The sequence below is a fragment of the Idiotropiscis lumnitzeri genome, chromosome 22, assembly GCF_059441095.1.
Source record: "Idiotropiscis lumnitzeri isolate Australia: NSW breed Sydney's pygmy pipehorse chromosome 22, RoL_Ilum_1.0, whole genome shotgun sequence".
Lineage (NCBI taxonomy): Eukaryota > Metazoa > Chordata > Actinopteri > Syngnathiformes > Syngnathidae > Idiotropiscis > Idiotropiscis lumnitzeri.
Genome location: NC_142412.1, coordinates 4,212,458 through 4,233,740, shown reverse-complemented (window position 1 = coordinate 4,233,740; position 21,283 = coordinate 4,212,458). Strand labels below are relative to the sequence as shown.

Here is a 21,283-nt window from a genome sequence, read left to right as displayed (position 1 = left end):
GACTGTAAATTCAAATAAGATAATTAAGTAGTAATTAATTAATTACATTAATTAATTAATAAAACAATTAATTAATTAATAAAACAATTAATTAATTAATTTAATCTAATCAATTTAAAGCAATCGGTATGATCTTTTAAGCAAAAATAACAAATTGCAATGAAGACACTGATCATGTTTATTTTTTTTTAAACAACAACATAGCATGCAACACTTTATTTCTCCAAATCTCTGCCAGTATTTGCAGTTTCAAATGATCACTTCTGCTGCATTCCTAGAAAATCGCAAACACATATATATATATATATATATATATGCATCACCCTTCCCATTCATCTGTTATTGCGGCTTTGCAAGAAATACAGAAATCCAATGTTTTTTGTTTTTACAATTCCACGAGATGGGAAACTTCCTCAAAAGTGAGTTGTCTGTTTTGAAAAGCAAGCCGTATTAGCAACTACTCGCCACAGAACTGCCTCGACTCTCTCAATCACTGTCTCTCTTTTTTTTCTCTTTTTTTTATAATAATCAAATTGATATTTTCTTTAAATATCTTGCTCTTAAAGGCTTCGCTTATGCTTAATCTGAATCTGCCATGGTGAATTATGTGTCGACTATTTCATCTCACACATTATTGAATTGAACATGACTCACCGATTCCTGTGAGGCGTAAAAAAATGCAACAGATGCAATATTTGCTTTGAGGATATTGATGGAGGTCTATTGACTCTGGTGGTGAGGACAAGCCTGCGAGTGGGGTCCATCTGTGTGAATGGCTAATGACGAACACCGCCATCCCAGCATCCTCGAATGCAGAAATCATGGGAAGCAGGAGTACATTTTCTAACACTGAGGGTTTTGAACGTTCCCCCGGGCACGATTTGGGGCCATCTGGAACAAGGAACCCGCAGTGAAATTTGGCCACGGGCAAGGTAAAATTATGGGCAACTTGCCCGACCGGGCAAGCATTTTTTAAAGCAGCCAAATATCTTTAATTTTGACGGGCCACAATTGATGCAAAATTCCTCTGAGATGGTCATTTTCCACACAACTATCTCTAACCATGAACAAATGCACTCGAGGCATGTTTTGAATAAAAACAAACGAAAATTCCTTCGTGATTTATTCGGATGCACTGTTTCCTCCGCCGAGCGTCTGCCTTTGATTAAGCGCTATTTAAAGGAAAACACAAAGCCCAGATGTGAAATAATCTACCAAATCCCAATGGCCACTCATTCACCTCAGCAATAGTCATGACTCTTTCGGTCCATGTTAACATTGGCTGTCCTTAAGCCTTAGAATAAAATCACCCTCCACAAAGACTGGGTCATGCATAAACCTTCTCAGCTCTCCTGGCCTCTGCAACATTTATTCAGGCCTGGACTATCATCAAATGTGTGAAATTTTAGGATCATCTGGGTCAAGTTACAGCATCTTTAATTGAACAAAACCAAGGGCTCAATCCTCCAGCAGATTTAGATTCTATTGGTCAGTCCACACGCTTATTCTACTGAGTTAAAAACAAAACAAAAAGTGACACCAATTCAATAGTCCTACTTGTCAAGTTAAATATGTCGTATGCCAGGAGAGTCAATATAAAAAGTCTACACACCCCTGTTAAGATAAGATCACATTAAAAAAAATCAATGATAGATGCTGTTCTGCAAGGTAATTGGGATGGAGGAATTGATATTTTTTTAATTTATAATTTATTTTTCTTACACTGATATTGTTAAAACTCCGCTTTCACTTAGCGACATGAAATGCGCCCTTTGAGGTGGAGCGCCCATTGCGTCAGACGACGTTTGTGCATCGCCATGGCTTTTTGCCATATTTAGTGAGAGTCTAGCAAATATGAGGTTTTAAGGCGGATTTTTACAGCAGCCCACTGCTGAATAACGACAGAGCCACAAATATAATCGGAAAAAGCCACTGACCTTTGTACACATTACCAACGGTTCGAGTGAAGCGCGGCAATGTTGCAAGTTCGGACACATTCCAGTTTCGAGATTTTCTGAAATGTTTGACGATATTATGTTTCCGAAATACTATATGAACGGGGGCTTGGAAACGTTTGGTTTAGCTGACCGAAGAGAACAAACAACAGCGCTGGATCAGAGAGGCCATCAATCTTGCCTGGTTTCTTCTGGCCTTGGTCCATTATGCACGGTGCAATCCCACCTCAGACAGAGCCCATCATTGACACGGCGTCTAAATATGTCCACAAATCGCTCCTAGCAGTCTACCCTTTGTTCTGTTTAGATTGACTGCGACCGCCACGCGGTAACGCGGCCTCTACGGACCGGTCGCATTCTCCCCAGGAGGCGGAACTGTGGACAGGCTGTGTCCTGAAAGACGACTGTCGTCGCTGGCCCTTTCGCCTCCCCGCGCCCCCTCTTCCTTTCTTTCTTCCACTTCCTGCTTGCCTGCTTTTGTTGTCCGAGTCCGAGCAGCCCACTGCTTCATGACGACACGCCGTCTGTCTGTCAGCCCACCTGTGAAAATTTAAAGCTTTCCGGGAAGTGAATTGCATGCGGGCTCCTAATGGCTGGTATCGTCTGGTGCATCTGGCCTCATTCCTAACTGACCCCTCGTGTGTGGGGATCAACGTGGGTTTTTTTTGTTGTTTTTTTTATCCGTGAATTTTGAGGAAATAATTTTTTTTTTTTTTTTGTTATAGCATGAATTTCACTCTCTCTCTCTCTACCCGTGTATATATAACTTCAATCTTTACCCAATTTGGTTTCCTTTTGACCGAGAACTTTATCTCAATTGAAATTTACCAAACCGTACATTACTCTTTTGTTCAACAGATTGACCCTTCCCGGGTCTCTTCACCATCAGTGTTTAGTGGCGTCCAGCTCACCACAGGCTTTTCATAAGATCGAATTTCTTTTTTACATATATACATATTATGCATTCTAATCTTCCTCATCTTAACATGATTTTTTTTCCGAAAAAAAAACAATCACACTCATGTTGGAGGAGAGTAAAGAGCGAGCAAGGAGGGATGACATGAGAGGAGTTAAATACAGCTGCTCACTCCAAAGAGCTTCTATCACGAGCCAAGAAGAACAAGCTTTGTAGTCTACAGCGCCAGGCCAGAGATTAGACACAGGGATCGGCTTCAGTCCACATTTTGAAACAGAGACAGCGGACGTGACTCGCACCGTGATCGAACAAAATGAAAACACTGAAATTACCGAAACAGTATGAAAATAAATCAAATATACACATAGCAAATCAACCTAACTGAAGCAGTTCAGCCCACCAAACTGCAGCCTTTGAAACACATTTCAGCTCATACGGTGATTAGGTTCCAAGGTTACACGGTTATGGATAAATGTTGCTCAAACATTAACCACAAAATCATCCGTAAAATCTCATCCTTGTTCGGAGGGCATGCTACAGGCAGTAATCTCATCCCACCTCAGACAGAGCCCATTGAAAGTACAAAGCAAACACAGTCAAGATGAGCATTACCAGCTTCCAAAAACCTTTAACGTGGTTATAAAGCGCCCGTTCCGTCAATAGGGAACGGGGGTGTGACGATTGGGGCGAGTCAAAGCGAGCGAAGAGGGACGCACCTGGAACACCGAACGCACGGTTAAAAAGCTCACCAAACCCAAGTTAATGCTGTTTTTTTCGTTCATTTCATTGTGTTGTATTTTTTACCTACAAGTGTTTTTTGAATTAGGAGAGTCAAAACGCCACGATATATATATATATATATATATATAAATGCCATCAGTCCCTGTTCCGGCGGAGCACGTCCTGCGTCCGCCACAAGTCCCTGTTCCGGCGGAGCACGCCCTGCGTCCGCCACCAGTCCCTGTTCCGGCGGAGCACGCCATGCGTCCGCCACAAGTCCCAGTTCTGGCGGAGCACGTTCGGCGTCCGTAATGCCTCTCATAGCAAATGTGTACAGCGCGAGCAGCGACCGCGGCGAGGTCCCTATTGTTTTGGTAGCCACCACGCCTCAACCACCATAACAAGTTCGCTAACCCTTTATAGCTGCTCGCAGCTCTAGTTTTTAATTAATTTTTTTAAATCAATATATATATATAAAGTATCCTCAAATGTGTACAACTTCGAGAAGATAGGATCATCTGAGTCATGTTGCCGGAGCTTTTGTTGCCACAGAGTACAATCTGACTTTTCAGCACCGTAATAGCCACGCCTTTTGCCAAAACGTCACAAAATTCGGCAGAGAGTAAGATGGTTGTCTTGAGTCTTTTCTGACTAATTTTCAGTCGGATTTGTTAAAATCCCCCATAAAGAGGATGTGCTGTGTCAAATTAAGTGATGATTGTACTGCCTTTATTATTTTAGAGGAGGAGTAATACCTGCTGCTGTATCTTCTAGTGCTGGACGACGCTTTGGTTGAGAGGATGACGCGAAATATAGACTGTGGATTGTAAGAGATACAATACTTCTCGGCAATCTGTGTTGTGTGGCAATAACAGATTTGTTTGAAGATAAGAAAGCTGTGTTTAGCTGTTAATGAAGTTTCCTTTTTGACTGCTTCCACCGCTTCAGGTAATCTGCGACAACAAGTAGCTCGAGAGACTGCACCATAGCAGGAGTTCTTCTCTATTGACCGCTTTCTCTCAGAAATATAGCCTTCTCACTGGACTCCAACCTTCTCTCCCCATTGAAAGTACCTCCTACCAGTTGGGGGGAAAGTCCCGGAAGAAGTTGTCGTGGACTTTGGTAAATTGTAACATAAAAGTCCATTTAACCTAAACTTGCAGGATCATTCACTACCCTTCACAATCCCAAAGTCTGGTGACGCTAATGCTTGCGGTGCCCTACAGTATTTAGTTCTAGTATAAAATGTTGCCAATGGTATGTGGTTTTTAGGTTTTGGAGGTAAACATGGTAGGGGTGCTTGGTTTAGTGTGATGTAGTCATTTGGATTTCGTTAGGTTTCAGTCAGACAAAAGAAGTCTAACTTCGATTAAATGCTAACAAGCTAACAGTTGCTAACACATGGAGAAAGCAGGCAAATGAAAAATTTCTTTGTTTGAAAATTGCTTTTTTCCGGCTGGTTTCTGGTAGACACGAACTGGGTCAACGGTTGCCGAAATTGTTGGCTTAGACCGGTGCTCGTCACCTCACGTGGTACTGGCTCATGTCACGCTTCGCTCCCCGATCGCCCGACTCCTCGTGCTCTCGTGCCTGCTTGACCCCTGCTCTCTCTGTTTCAATTAAAGAAAAAATAGGCTGCAGTATAGCATTCATCTATTTATTGCCCCGTCTTCTTTACAAATGATTGGTGGAGCCCTAACAACCCTTCTGTCTTATCCTGCTCATCGGGAACCGATAGTAAGTGTGCAAACCAGTCAACAGGCTTGACTCAGCAGAAAAAAAAAATCCGAAGTGGTGGCAAATACCTTCTCGGTTATTTCCTTTATGGATGCAACCGTGGTCACATCGAAATGGCCGCTGCGGCGCTTGTAGTAAAATAAAAAAGGGCTGAGTTGGCAAAGCGGCGGGTAAGCGTCTGTGAGGTCCTCACCACGGACTATGGAAAGGTAAGAGGCCACTCATTGGATCTGTTGATGCGTTTATATGAATGATATCAAAATCTGTGGAAGTTGAACCCCTTCCCTTTATTTGAATTTAAGGCCGAATTACGCTGCCCTCTGCCTGCAGGAGGCGTGCTGCGGCCGCTTGGAACCGCCCGCCCACTAACGGAGGAATTTGACACCAATACAATCTCAGCCCTCCCGCGACAACAATCCCATCGAGATAAATTGCTTCTGGCGATCAGCTGGTCATGCCAGAGGCTTTGCGCTGCGAATTGGAGCAAAAGGCTCAGTTAGCCAGCAAATTGGACTGGGCGAAGAGGAGAGTGGACAAAGAAGAGCACGTTCCCCCGGGCACGATTTGGGGCGACGTTTCGCGCGGTTCGGACCGTACCAGAGCTCCGGCCAGCGTGCGTGGCCTGGTGGTGCTCCCAAGACAATGATCTTACTCTCTGCCGAATTTTGCCACATCCTGAAGCCTGGAGATTCTCTTTTCGCTCCGCTGCTATTTGACTGATTCATTAAAAGCAGACAATTATGTTTTAGGTTAATTTTATAAAACACAAATTATTAAGTTCTCCCCAGGAGGCGTGGGTATGTTATTATTTTGTTATACACACAGTGCCGCGTGCAGAGTCATTGAGGTCTATTAACTTTAGCGCGGCTAGCGGAGCTAGAAGGACTAATGGCGTTAGCAGCTAAACGGCGCCACGACAGCGGGTCACTTTAGGCCCTCGATCCGTTTAAAAAAAAAAAATCTCACAGGTATAACAATATTATAACAACAATATTACTGTTATTCTTATTCTTACCTGAAACTTTTATAACAGCTAAAAACCAAACGTTTCCAATGTAAATTTCCACTATTTAAGATCTATTGTGGAGGTTGTTAACTGTTCAAACAAAAATCATGTTTGAGGACAGTGATAGCAACCAACAAAAATTAAACCAGTCACACTTCTGGTCAGGCATCTTGAGCTGGGCCCCAATAATAATTTCTACACAAAGTCCATTGTGGGGGCGGGGCTACTTTTATTTTGAAATGCCGTATCACATTTTGGTTGCAGAGTTGAGTTCTCCCCAGGAGGCGTGGGTTCGAATCCCGCCTCAGACAGAGCCCATTGAAAGTACCAAGCGCAGTATTATACTCCACAGTCTCAGCATTGCTGCATGTTTTGTTCTGTGCATGCCGTAAACTACACATTTTTTTCTAGCTGTTCTAAAAGTTTGGTTTTTTAGGGCGAACAAGGGGTCGCTAAGTGTGCTAATCACTGAAGTGCATTACAGCGTTCGGACATGCACAAAAACTCACCAAACTTGGCAGTCTCATCGGGCATGGCGAAAAATCATAACCTCTGATCTCTGGTTTTTATGTTGGTTACACCTTTAACTTGTGCAGTGCCAACATAAATAAGTACACCCCAACAGGTTTGGAAGAACACTTAACGATACAGCAAGCGAGGAGAGCGCATCAAATGTCAAAAAATACAATTCGAAACACATGTAGGTAAAATTTTGTTACACAGCATATCTGATACGGGCACTCGTATCGGCTCATTGTAGACATTGTGTTTCGTGGCATTCAAACTTCAAGGTACCACGTCGCATGGCTATATAGGTCTATTGTTAGAAGAGAAGTGTAATTAGGCAAGCACTGAAACACAAAATCGTGTAGAGTGGAAAAAGGCATCCTGAAGCCTGGGAAGTCGTTGAATGCGACCTGAATGCGACCGCTCTGCCATCCTGGCACCTGTTACAAAACAAACATTTATTATTAAAGGACACAACTGTGAAGAAAAATGGAGCAATGAATGGACAAGGTTTAAACCCCACAGTCCAAGAGGAATGTTTTAAGGAAAAAAGTGTCTCCACCATGTTATAAAAACTCCAATTTGATTGTCCAGTATTTCCTTCATGAGATATTGCAACACTTAGAAAAGGTGTACAGCGCCAGCAGACAATGAATTTTCAGCACTAAAAAATCGAAACTTCATTAACAGCTAAACCAAACGTTTCCAATGTAAATTTCCACATTTATAGAGTGTAAAAAGGCATCCTGAGGCACGTAGGGCATATCAGCCACGCTTTATGGTGACGTAACGGTGGGGGGGGGCTTTTTGATCGTCCCTCCATGCACATCAGCCGCAACGTGCTTCCTTTTTAAATGCTCGTTTATCACAGTTGTCAAAAACGACTCCTTCAAAATACAAAAATAGCATTGAATAGCTCAGTTTCTCTTTCGTTTAACCGTGATTGAAAATACTGCAATGATAAAAATACTGCAAGAATAAAAGTACTGTACCCAGCCAACATGTCCAACTGGGCCCCTCGCTGACTCCCACTCAGGTGCAACGTTTGCGGCAAGGAGTTCTTCGAGAAGGCGCAATAAAAATATTTAAATGCATGGTTTTTAAGTAGAATTAGCTCGAATTTGCGGCACGCTCTATCTCACCAACTCGCACCTGACCGGCGCCAAGGTGGCACTTCAAGGCACTTTCAGCAACTCTTTTTCGGCCGCCCCCGTCATATAGTATTTCGGAAACAAAAAATTTTTTTCTGGCTCATCAAGATTCCACAAATGCAATATTGATCACAATATAGTTTTTAGATTATTGGGGAGCAACATATTGTTAAGAATTTTTTTTTACATGACTCGATTTGAAACGGGACCAAAAAAACAATGGGATGCCTTTCTACACTATATAAAGGTGGAAATTTACATTGGAAACGTTTGGTTGTTTTTATTTTAATTTTCACGTACTGCACGGTGCCCTTTTGACGAATCCGACTGAAAATTAGTCAGAAAAGACTCCATGGTGCCCTTTTAACGAATCATTATTGGGGCCCGAGCAGCGGAAAAGTCATGTTCAGAGATGTTTACTACATCAACCAAGATATGTCAATCAGGTAATCTGGCCGTCCGCTTTTCTCCGGGCATGTTAACAAAATCTACCTTATATTTGCTCGGATGAGTGTTTAGGCCTTGAGCATGTCACAATACGAAAGTCTTTCGCCTTCTTCAGAGTGTCACATGATGGTAAAACTCACTAATTATTGTCTACATGGCGGCGAACGGGCGATAGTTCGGGCGGTGCCAAGCGGCCCCTAAGTTTAACCGAGTTCAGTTTTTAAATTGACTGCCATTTACAATTGTTGGGATTGTTTGCTGCAAAAACAATGAAAGTTGGGCCAAATTGACCCAAGTAGTGGGTTTGTCCCAAGTGAACCCCAGCACCTGTCGAAGCTCAGGCTCGGAGTAAAATTCATGTTATAACAAAAAAACCAAATTATTATTAAAACGTATTATTTTTTTCACGCATGCATGCATGCACGCAGATACACATGTGTGCATGCATATATATATATATATATATTTTTTTTTTCGAAGTTTTCACTTAAGATTTCCTTCGCCGCAATGGACAAAATGCTTAATAACTTACTTACCATCATCCTGGCATGTCACAATCAAAACTGCGAGGGCCCCAAAAAAAACATAAAAATATGCTGATTTTGAGGAGAGTTCTTCAGAACGAGTATAGTTCGGCAGTCCTGTTACAAAGTCCAGAGCAATATGCGACCATGGTCGCGGGGGAACGGGCAGAGGGTGCAGAAGGCCCGCTGGGGGTTGATGCCTCACATAGCAAATGTGTACAGTGCGAGCTGAAAATGCACATTGGAATGCATTGGGGAAAAAAAAGACATTTATAAAGATTTAATATGAAAAAACGAGATTCAAACGAAATTCAAATTCACGGTTTTACACCCAATTTTTATTGTAACGCTTTGTAGCAGGGGGACCCATCATTTCGATTGTGTTGTTTTGTTGCCTTTCACCTTTACTTTATATGAGTATTATATATACAACTCCCTGGACTCTGTGGACTCAGTGGGGGGCAGGAGGATGATGGCAAAAGTGAATAAACCTTGTTAATGTTTTATTTTCTAAAAACTGTGCTTTTTTCAAAGAGATATATATTGTTGTGATGCTTTTTTTCACTTTCATTTCAAATTAAATGTATTTTTTTTTCTCTGATGAGGTGAGGTTACCAAAACACTCCATCCATCTGCTCCTGGCTCAGCCCCTCTGTCAAATTTTAGAACCCATTGTGGCCCGCCAATCAAAAGGTTTGCCCACCCCAGATTTAATGCATACTTTGCGCACAGTTTTGCAAATGTGTGCACCTTGGTAGGACTTTGGGATTCAATGCCACTCCCACAACTTTTCACGAAAAAGGGCATTGTGCTTCAATGCCAATTTTGAAACAACAAATGTCGATGCGGCTCTCTTCTTGCACAGAAATTCATTTAGCTATTAGAATCAAATAAGAAATAACTTGAGTAATAATATCGTCGCTGGGCTGCTTCCTGGAAACCAGTGACAGGGATGCGCCGCCCTGCTCCAAGAGACTTTTTTGTAGGTCTTGGCTCACAGGGCACCTGAGCCCTTTGGCCCATCCCAAAGGTGGTCAGCCCATGGGACAACGTTTGCATTTCGGGCTGAGCACCTGCCCAGGCACTATGGGAGCAGATCCGGCCACCAGGCGCTCACCAACGGCCCCAAGTCCCCTGGAAGAGCACGTTCTCCCGGACACGATCGGTGGCGACGTTATAACAGCTAAACCAAACGTTTCTACACTATATAAAGGTCTCTTGAATGTGTTTGCTTTGTTCTTGCTTGGTACTTTCAATGGGCTCTGTCTGAGGTGGGATTCGAACCCACGCCTCCTGGGGAGACTGCGACCTGAACGCAACGCCTTAGACTGCTCCGCCATCCTGGCAACTGGTAATGCTCTCTTGACCGTGTTTCCTTTGTTATTGCTTGGTACTTTCAATGGGCTCTGTCTGAGGCGGGATTCGAACCCACGACTCCTGGGGAGACTACTCTATTTATTCCTGTCACCGGTCCTTTGTCCAACCACTAGTGTGCGCTCTTTCTATTTAGCCGTCAATGGCAGTAAATGACTCAAGTGAAGAAGAATTTTGGATTAAAGATGAAACGTCTTCAACAAACGACAGTCCGGTTGCCGAATCTGCCAGTAATTCCTGCAGCTTTTTCCAATATCGCTGTCGACCTCTTGTCATGCAAAATCCTAAATTGGTATCAAAGTAGTTTTTGAAGCTTGTGCATTTTTTTTTTTTTGCAACTCCTGCCACACCAGAGACAATAAAATATTCGACCTTTTCTATGCCAACACCAAGTAGGCGTACACATCACTGCCCCTCGCCCTCATTTGAACAGGGGTGTTTAGACTTTTTATATCTGCCGTATTTTGTATTAGGTTCATTTTGTCTTCTTAAAAAAGGTTGCTGTTGGGGATGCTCTAAAGGGAACACACATGCATGATGTTTAGATCATGAGGAAGATCTAAAGGGTGAGGCCTCAGACAACTGAGGCCATTCCCACTTACTCCGCTGAACCCCATGGACCTGCTGGCTGCCAGAGGAACCGGCTGTGGGTCCGACACGGGGATCATCATGTATTGGCCCCCTGGTGGCAAGGTATGTTTTACTGTCCATCAGTTTTCTCTCGCAGTTGTCCTCATTACGGCCCATTCCTGCCCATGATTGCGGGTACATTTTTGTTACGTCAAAGGTTACTGCTCGGGCACACCAGACGGCAAGAGAGTTGAGATGAGTTCACTGTCACCATATACGGCGCTCATATCTCAAATTTGCCGTGTGACCCACAAAAGCAAATAATATCCAATACCAGTCACAAGATGACCTTAAATTGCGAAACTGCTCCTCGAACTCCCCTCATACTTGACATTTAGCAGCGATTTTCATTCTTCTACAAATAGTTTAACACTAATTTGTATAGAAGTAGCCAAACAAGGAGTGATGTATGGACTTGATGATATCGCAATGCGTCATCTCGTGCAAATTGGGTTGGGTAGCGACCCAGCCTGAAGGCCTGTCCGGCATGGTAGATCTGCGTCATCAAATAAATGGTACATGACCATGGGTCAGTCGTTGGGGGCAGTTCTGCCTCATGCATATAGATGATGAAACATTACCACAAATAAAATTTATGAGAAAAATGTACATTATTCTTCACAAAATATAAAAAAGTAAAAAAAAATAAAAATTGGCCAAACAAACGCAAAGCGCTTTGTTACAGGTCCAGCTGATGTGAAATGCGCTATATAAATAAAATAGTTTTCTGTTGTATAAAGTAAGCTTGTGTGTATTAAAAGCTGGAGGTTAACACTGCGATTTTTACAGCGAGCACTGTGTGCGATGCCTTATATTGATTTGTGGCCATGAAATACAAAATTCTGCCCACTAAACAGGTTACATTTGCACAGAAAGCGGCGCACCGGGACAGTGCCGGCGGATCTGCGGCACCCAGTGCTGGCTCGTCCTCGTCCCGCACCTCCAGCGTTGTTTTATTGCCGAACAGTGCAATGCCACTCCCACAACTTTTCATGAAAAAGGACAAATTTCGTATTATGACATCCTCATGGCCCGAAACAGTCATCCGTGCAACTCAACAAGGTCGCCCTCATAGATGCCCGGGGGCCGGCTATGAGCCGCGCCGTGCCCGCCAACAGCCTTCCACGGTCGGATACAATGTTTCAAAGTTCCCCGCTGGAAAGGGGACTTAGAAGAAATTTGTAAAAATTCACCCGGAGGCTCTTAAGCAAAATGATTGAGTGGAGAGGAAGCTTTTCATCATGTTGAGTGCAGAAAAAAATCACCTTTGAAGTGAGGAGAGAAAAGGAAGAAAAAATGCACTTCGTGTGTTTCAATTGGGCCGTACGTTTCCAATCTGAAGTTCAACACCCAACATTTAGAGTGATGTTGGCAAAACAAAGGCCCAATCCTCCATTTTCGGTTGTCTTTGGAAATGATTTTCTAACCAACAAACCAACAAATATAGCTAACGATGTGTTTGACAACTCAGTTAATCGGAGATGCGGCGTTGTGGGTCACATGCAGCACCGTTACATTTCTGAGGGATTAACGTCCCATTTGAAAAAAGGTCATGATAGAGAGAATAAATATGCTCCTTTCCCTTGCGCCACCTCACGTCAGGACCGCTGCGGGCCTCCACCAGAGTTTCCTCTGGCTTCGCCCTGCCCAAGCATAGTTCACCATCTTTCGGGTCCCATCGCGCGCGCTCAGGCTCCACCTCCCCGACGCGGCGAACTGACTCCTCATTGATCCACAGATGAAAAATGTAGAAAACTGCAAATCTGCAAAGCAAACACAGTCAAGAGAACATTACCAGCTGCCAGGATGGCAGTGTGTTGCCACAGAGTACAATCGGACTTTTCAGCACATAGCAAATGTGTACAGTGCGAGCTGAAAATGCATTTTCAGCACAAGGTGAACGGCATTGCCGGGGACAAGTTAAAACTTTGATGCCCCGCCCCCCGGGCCCAATGTGGTGGAGGTCATTGAGGTACTCACTGGACCAGGACAGCAGCGGGCCAAATCTGTGAAGAAGAAAAAACAGAATAACAACTGAAGTCATTAAAGAAGAACAAATCGGAAAAATAATAATAATAATAATTTCTACAAAAACAATAGGGACTTCGCAGCGGTCGCGCAGCGCCTTGGGTTCAGTGCTTCGCGGGTCTAAAAAATAATTTGTAGTCTGTGGGGCCCGCAGGTGGCGCGGGAGTGTTCTCGACAACTCGTCACACCTTCTTCAATCACCAAACTCTCTCTCTGACTTCCTGCGCGCAGCCATCCTCTTACGGGGACAAGTACGTGGACTCATCTGTGCCCACCGAGGAGTTCTCCAGTCGGGCCAAGTAGAGTGGAGTTCTGTGGATGGCAGGAGAGGTGTAGAGTTGTATTGAGAGGGATCCGAGACCCAGGCGAAGCTGTCAGTTATGAATGTATAAAAGAATAAATAAATAAATGAATAAAGAATGCCACCTCATGAAGTTTGACTGGCAACATCCGAAAATAATAATGACAATAAATGCAGGAGCACATCACATGATAAATCACGTGGCATTTTCATTGCGTGGCAATTACGGTGCGTGAGCCGTGAAGCCAGCCGCGTCACAGTAAGCCGAAGAGGAGCACCGTGCCAGGATGGCGGAGCGGTCTAGGACCCTTGTGCGGAGCTGGAATATAAGCCGTTCCCGTTCTAGCATCACATTCATTTTTGTCAAATTACGTATCGTCCTGATTTGAGATTCTTTTGACGTGACTTGACTTTTTCTTTCAGTGATATACATTTTCAAAATGCTTGAGCACATTAACCAATATGCAAAATACATTTTTAATACATTACACTGACAGCTGGGATAGGCACCGCATGTTTTGTGTGCTTACATAGCCTTACCACCTCATGCTTGGAGTTTTATATGTCAGCTCAATTACTTTCCAATTTCCCTTCAAGAGCTTCAATATTTACCTACATTAATCCCTTAATCCGGGGGAAGGCCGTCACATAGTTGGCCAGACATCACCCCCGACTGTGAACAATGGAGCTTCACTTGAAAGCACGCACGTAAAAGATTCTGTGGCTTACCTTGGATTTACACGAGTGGGCACGGCCATCAGAGAAGGCACCCTGCGGGGCGGAGGCGGGGCTGGGCAGCGGTTGGTAGCGCATGTCGGACGCCGCCGTCTGATTGGACGAGGATGAAAGAAGAATAGTGCAAAATCTGCCTGGCAACAAGTGTGTAAACTTCAATAATACTTGCTAAAATATGAACCACAATGTATAATCTTCATATGCCTGTGACATGTTTGACACCTCTGGTCTATGGTGTTTTCCATTATGTGCTGGTGTTTAACTAGTAGACTAAAGGCTAAGTAAGCTATTTTTTTCAAGTTCGCATGTGGGCCTTAGTTTGCCCACGCCTGCTTTATTCGATATCGAAACACTTTGGGCATGTTTTCAACATCCCCCATGTATATATGGTCATACTACTTACTTGTAAGAAAGACACTCATTCTACTACTGTGACCAAGAGGCCCAAACTGAATATTTATTGCCTGCGCGGCTGTCCCTCAGCAAAGATCGTTGTTTTAAGTTGCTGCCACGTTTGTCTCTGTGCGCTCGTGTGATGCTGCAGCGATCCACAAGGTTTTAACTTCTCGACGTCCTTGTGAGGGTTTAATCTAACAAAATCAACAATTCAAAATTGTCAACGAGAGTCAACAGGAAGTGTGAATTGTTGTTTGTTTGCGCTGCAGGTATTTTGTGATTGGTTGGCAACACTGCAGTGCAGGGTGTAAAATCAATAGCAAAATTCACAATACTTTTGCCACAGGTGAATCTAATGATCATCAAAATTTGGAAAATTGTTCTTGTCTTTATTGAGAAATGATTTTTTTTAAATACACAATTACAGTCTTGTGAGCAAACCTGACGCCAATCGCGGCTGTTTTAGGGCTGTAGGCGGGCGTACACCCTGAAATGGTTGCTCGTGTACGACGGTATTTGTATTTTCAAAATTGCTAAGTAACAAACTCTCGCAGCTAGCTGCGTCCTTCATCGACGCACGAGCCGAGTGATCCACCGACTGGGTAAATTCCATCACGTGTGTTAAAAAGAGGAACATTTCTCTAAGGATGAATCAAACAGTTGGGTGGCACCACTTCCGTTCCGGGTTCCAAGACAGCGCTTACCAAACAACAGGGAACAAGCACTCAAACGTCTTCTGTCACTTCGGTGTACCTTGAAGAAGAAACCAGAAATGAAGGGCACGGGCGGTTCCAAGCGGCCCCTAAGTTTAATCAAATTAATGACTTTCCAGGCTTCAGGATGCCTTTCTACACTATATAAATGTGGAAATTTACATTGGAAACGTTTGGTTTAGCTATTATAAAAGTTTGGTTTTTTAGTGCTGTAAATGCATTTTCAGCTCGCGCTGTACACATTTGCTATGAGAGGCATTATCTCATAAGGGAAATATTGGACAATCAAATTAATGACTGCCCAGGCTTCAGGATGTCTTTTTACACTATATAAAGGTGGAAATTTACATTGGAAACGTTTAGTTTAGCTGTTAATGAAGTTTCGTTTTTTTAGTGCTGAAAATTCATTGTCTGCTGGCGCTGTACACTTTTTCTAAGTGTTGCAATATCTCATGAAGGAAATACTGGACAATCAAATTAATGACTTTCCAGGCTTCAGGATGCCTTTCTACACTATATAAAGGTAGAAATTTACATTGGAAACGTTTGGTTTAGCTGTTATAAAAGTTTGGTTTTTTAGTGCTGTAAATGCATTCAGTGTGTATAAGAGATGTGATGATTTGTGGACTTTGTTTGTTGTTGTTGTTTGTATAGAAAGAATTAAAAATACGACGAGGCCGAGTCGCCGCTCCACGTCATTCTTAAAAGGGACATCTTTATCTTTATCTTTATCTTGTGTGCCAGCCCCCCAAAGATTCACCGCTAAGGTAAAGAGCGATTCTCAGAAGCGAACTGGTAAAGATAAAGATACGCAAACAGAAAAAAATTCACCAGGAGCCTTAAAGACGATAAGAAAGTTTGATGAATGCATACATTCTTCTATGACCTCGCGTCCGGGGGAAGGCCGTCCTCTTCGGCCTGACTTTCACGAACGCCGGGCCGAGGATGTCTTTTTACACTATATAAAGGTTCCTGCAGAAGTTTGCTGTTGCTGCAACGCCTTAGACCGCTCCACCATCCTGGCAACTGGTAATGCTCTCTTGACTGTGTTTGAGCAAATATAAGGTAGAGACACATCCTTCAGGGGACGTACTGGCTTCAGTGACGTAAGGTAGAGAGGCGAAAATGAAAATGTTTGGGAGCGTCACCAATGGCTCTGAGGGTTCGTGTGAACATGCTTATTGAGCTAGTTTGATAATCCTGTACTCACATGACCCAGAAACATCATCTCATCAGCGCTCGTACAGCATCAATTTATTTTAACATTTATGGGTGGTATGGAGTGGTTTTGATGGCGGAGATGCCCAGTTACACAATCGGGTTGAAGCACTCACACCCAACACTCCCGTGGGGCTTCGGACTGCGAGTTGATGTCCAAACCTCTGGATTCCCCCTCTGACAGTCTCGCCCTCGATGGCTGATTAATAATCCAGATGAGGAAAAACAACACGCGAGAAAGAAAGCGATGGGTGTGGTTTGTATGTTGGAACATAAAAAGAAGACATTCTGGGAAGCGGCGAAGGATTTAAATTATGATTGAAAGGTCTGTTCAATAAAATTCAAGAAAAGTTAAATTCCCCGAATAACACTAATCAGCCGGCGGCGCGGAGAGAAGCCCACGCTGCGACGGCTTCTGTGACCTCGGTCTGTCGAAGCAGGCCCGAATTAAACGACCCAACAGGTGACCAATTTAGACCGAGAGATGTAATTAATAACAATGTAAATTTCCACATTTATAGAGTGTGGGGGGGGGGGGGCGGCCCTCATTAACATCGGCGCGCTGCAGTGACTCAGCCCATGATGGAAAGACGGACTGTGCATGTTCACAATTTACATTTCACATTAGTTCTAGAAATATAACTTGACACTCTAATATCCAAACATCTTCAGGATTTGGGCCATTCTTTGTCACGGTCTTCTCTCTGACAAATTGGCATATTTAGCAGCCAAAATATAATGAGCCGTTGCTGTGATAGTAGTTGCAGCCCAAGGTTATTGCTGTCGCGCGGCCCCCTTAGATAGTGTTTTTGTCCTGGATTTTGGCTTTGACATTCTCAACAGTGTCTTTTAGCAAGTGCAGGCCGACAGTCAAGTTTGTGTGCCAATTACCCACCCCTGGATGGTCAGGGTGGTCAAATGCGGCCTGTCCTTGTCCCAATTGTGACATTCTGAGCACATTGGATCCTGGCACCTGGTAATGCTCTCTTGAATGTGTTTGCTTTGTTCTTGCTTGGTACTTTCAATGGGCTCTGTCTGAGGTGGGATTCAAACCCACGCCTCCTGGGGAGACTGCGACCTGAACGCAACGCCTTAGACCGCTCCGCCATCCTTGCAGCTGGTAATGCTCTCGTGTCATTGTTCGAACCTCCATTACAATAATATTAGCAAATAATATATATATATATATATATATATATATATATATATATATATATATACATATATATATATATATATATATATATATATATCCTATGTCCCCGTTTCGTCCCGCTATGTGGACCACAGAAAAATTATTATATTTGTGTAGATAATTATTATTTAAATAATTCGCCTTATTTGTATGTTAATATAAAGATGCAGGCTTTTCCATGCCTTTCAAAAGCATTGTCTCGCATATGCATATCCCTGCATATGCACTTGCGTTGCCACGTGTTCTTTCCACACACAAGGGGTGTGTTGCCGCGCTCGCACACATGTGCATGCGGCAAACCGCGCTTTTTATTCTTCAATGACAAACTATTCCTTTGAAACCTTTTTAACAGGTCCGAAAGTCATCTCGGTCAGCGTTTCAACATGCTTGCGTGCACACATACAATTTTAGTTTTAATTTGAAAATGAAAATTACAAACTTAACTTTGTTAGTAATATATAACCCACGCCTCCTGGGGTGACTGCAACCTGAACGCAACGCCTTTTGACCCTATTTGACTTTTGATCGTAATAAAAATAAAATACCATTTTTCTTCTCTTATATTGGTTTCACCGACCTGTTAGCTGCAAACCGTGAGCGCACTTGTGCAGTTGCCAGGATTGAAGAGCGGGGCCTGAAAATGACCAGTTGAATTTAACTTTTAAGATCAATGCATTGACATTCAATCTTTAAGAACAGTGTGCTCTTCTTTATGTGCAGTACATCGGAGTGTCACATGGCTATTATTTCCTTCCGTGCATAATATTGTGCATTATGCATTAAGCGTTTTAAACTTCTGTATTGACCACACACACACATACACGTATATATATTTATATATATATATATATATATATATATATATATATATATATATATATATATATATAAGACAGCGAATCAAAATGGTATGAGTAAACAACGTCATTCACCTTTATGAGAGCCTGCTGCTGGCACCTTCCCCGGGCACAGACGGTGCCAAGCGGCCCCTAAGTTTGCCGAGGTCTGTAAGCACTCTGAAAACAAAGTAAAATATTAATCTGCTGCTGACGAGTCATTATCTTGAGTGAAACAAAAGCTTCATTAAGCAGGTGAATTGTTCTTCTGGGGTGTACACGTCTCACTGGAATGAAATGATGTATATGCTCTTTCAATGGGCTCTGTCTGAGGTGGGATTCGAAATGAATTCATCGTTCCTTTCCTGGTCGCAATGGAGCACGGGACAGCCAAAAGAACTTTGGCGTAAGTATTTCGATAGGTCGGTGCGGTGACCTTCCTTGTGACCAGTCTTTATCAGCTGATGTTCCATGAAGGCGTGCCTTACCTGTCACAAGCCGCTCCGCCATCCTGGCACCTGGTAATGCTCTCTTGAATGTGTTTGCTTTGTTCTTGCTTGGTACTTTCAATGGGCTCTGTCTGAGGTGGGATTCGAACCCACGTCTCCTGGGGAGACTGCTCGCTTGAAAGTGTTTCTGTCTTGTGCCCAGGTGGCGTGCTAAACCAAACGTTTCAGATGAAAGATTCCACCTTTATATCGTGGAAAAAGATTTTTTGGTCATTGCACCTTGATAGGAGGTAAAATTGCCCAAATAATGGCTGATTGCCTCAACTGGGACTCATTTGGAGGTGCGCGAGTGTGTGTAAAAGCAAAATGAGCATGTATTTCGCACAAGGACTTGATTATTGTAAGGGTCACACAAGCAAAGCGTTTCTCTACTTACGTATAGATATACTGAAAGTAAAGTAAAGTGTAAAGTAATGATCTATTTTTCATACAGTAGATTAATTTAGGGAAAAATAGATTGGGACTGGAGTCCATGTGTTTCCCAGTTGCTCATGAGCGATGTCGTAGTTTCGAGGCCTTGAAGGACTGTTTCACCACAGTCCTGGAATTGGCCCGCCACGGCCTTTCTATTATTCCTAAGTTCAATGTCGCCGGCCTCTTCTTGACCACTCACCACTCCGACACGCAGACGGCATTGGCAGCAGCGTGGGCAAGTATATGATTGATGAAGACCACATGTCGAATATAGACCATGAAGTCTCAAAGACAAGCTGTTAATAGGGTCTACCTCTCTCTTGACTGTGTTTGCTTTGTTCTTGCTTGGTACTTTCAATGGGCTCTGTCTGAGGCGGGATTCGAACCCAAAAAATTTTGGTACCCATGAAAAGAAATCTTATTGCTTGCTGATTCAACTTGGGCCTTTTCCTAATCTGTTTCGGGGGTCAAAAATGCGATCGTACAATCGGAAAAATAATAATAATAATAATTTCTACAAAAACAACAGGGACTTCGCAGCGGTCGCTGCTCAGGCCCTAATAATAATAATAATAATAATAATAAAAGTAATAATATTTTCTACAAAAACAATAGGGACCTCGCAGCCGTCGCAGCTCGGGCCCTAATAACAATTTCTAGAAAAACGATAGGGACCTCGCAGCGGTCACTGCTCGGGCCCTAATAATAATAATAATATTTCCTAAACTACTTTTGTGTGTAGAGACAAATAATTTTTTCCACAGCAAAGCATGCTTGAAAATTATCTAACACATGTGAATGAAGGTACTTTTTTTACAATTCACATTAACGTATTTAAATGGATAAAAGCAGCGTTTTAATGGGGCTACTCGACTGGACTGTTTTCAGATCAGCGTGAACGTTTTGGAAAATAATTAAAAAATAAAATGTTTTCCTCCCCTCGCGATTTAATATGCAATTATTTTTTTCAAGGTCCAAGATCACACCAGGGGGACTCGAAGAAAAAGAAATCTCCAAAAAAAAACAACCAAGCTCTTCCATTCAAACCTTCCGCGATTTGCTGCGTACAGCCTTAGGGCAGTCGGGCATCAGCGAAACGTTTGGACGGATTTTTTGTGTATTTTATCGATATTTACTGATTATCATTTGAAAATGTGTGAAGAATTTGTAATAACAGTCAAATCTATTACATTTATTCATTTTCATGTTATTTTGTTCGACAGTGTGTAGGGACACAGTTTCCATGCAGAACTTGATGTAGTCCACTACACAATGTGTGTAGACATTGATTGAGTGTTAATTTATTATGACCATCACACAATATAAAGAGCGGAACCCCGAAACTTCATTAACAGCTAAACTAAACGTTTCCAATGTAAATTTCCAGAAGCTCCGGAGGAGGCGGGCATGCTCGCGTCACAGTAAGCCGAAGCCTCGCGCTCCGCTCGTGCTCGGGCGGAAGAGGTGCTCCTCTTCGGCTTAATTGTCATGCACGCCGAACGGAGACACGCTTCGGGGGATTTACTGGAAGGCTAAACATACAAAATGTTATATATAAGAAAAGTCAGCAAGAGACAGCCTGTGATGTACTGAATGCAGCTGTGAGCAGGCTACAAACACAGCACCCAAATGCCTTGTTCCTTATCTCTGGTGACTTCAATCATGCTTCTCCTTCCTACTCTCTGCCGAATTTTGTGACGTTTTGGCAAAAGGCGTGGCTATTAAGGTGCTGAAAAGTCCGATTGTACGGGGGGAGAGAGATAGCAGAGACACACACAGAACTACCATTTCCGAGCGAAAATGACATTGTCACTAAGATGCCTTTGTGTTAATGTGCATTTTTGGTTTCAAACTATTATATATAATGACTGTATGAAATAATTATTAAGAAATTGTATAAACACGTTGCTGACTTTACCTGCGGTGAAGATGCGTTGCCTGACGACAGAAGCATTCACGTACACAACCAAT

At 43.0% G+C, this 21,283-nt stretch overlaps 1 long non-coding RNA gene across 1 annotated transcript in view; it reads right to left on the bottom strand.

Annotated features, from left to right (window-relative positions):
• Positions 1–10,615: 10,615 nt before the first annotated feature.
• Positions 10,616–21,283, bottom strand: part of LOC148316153 (uncharacterized) — a 30,084-nt gene continuing 19,416 nt past the window's right edge. Inside the window, exons 3-9 of the long non-coding RNA XR_015840333.1 lie at positions 18,486–18,569; positions 18,131–18,187; positions 15,132–15,180; positions 14,026–14,124; positions 13,184–13,307; positions 12,948–12,973; positions 10,616–12,730 (exon numbers count right to left, since the gene is read on the bottom strand). This is a non-coding gene — a long non-coding RNA (uncharacterized LOC148316153). The remainder of the gene's footprint in view (positions 12,731–12,947; positions 12,974–13,183; positions 13,308–14,025; positions 14,125–15,131; positions 15,181–18,130; positions 18,188–18,485; positions 18,570–21,283) is intronic.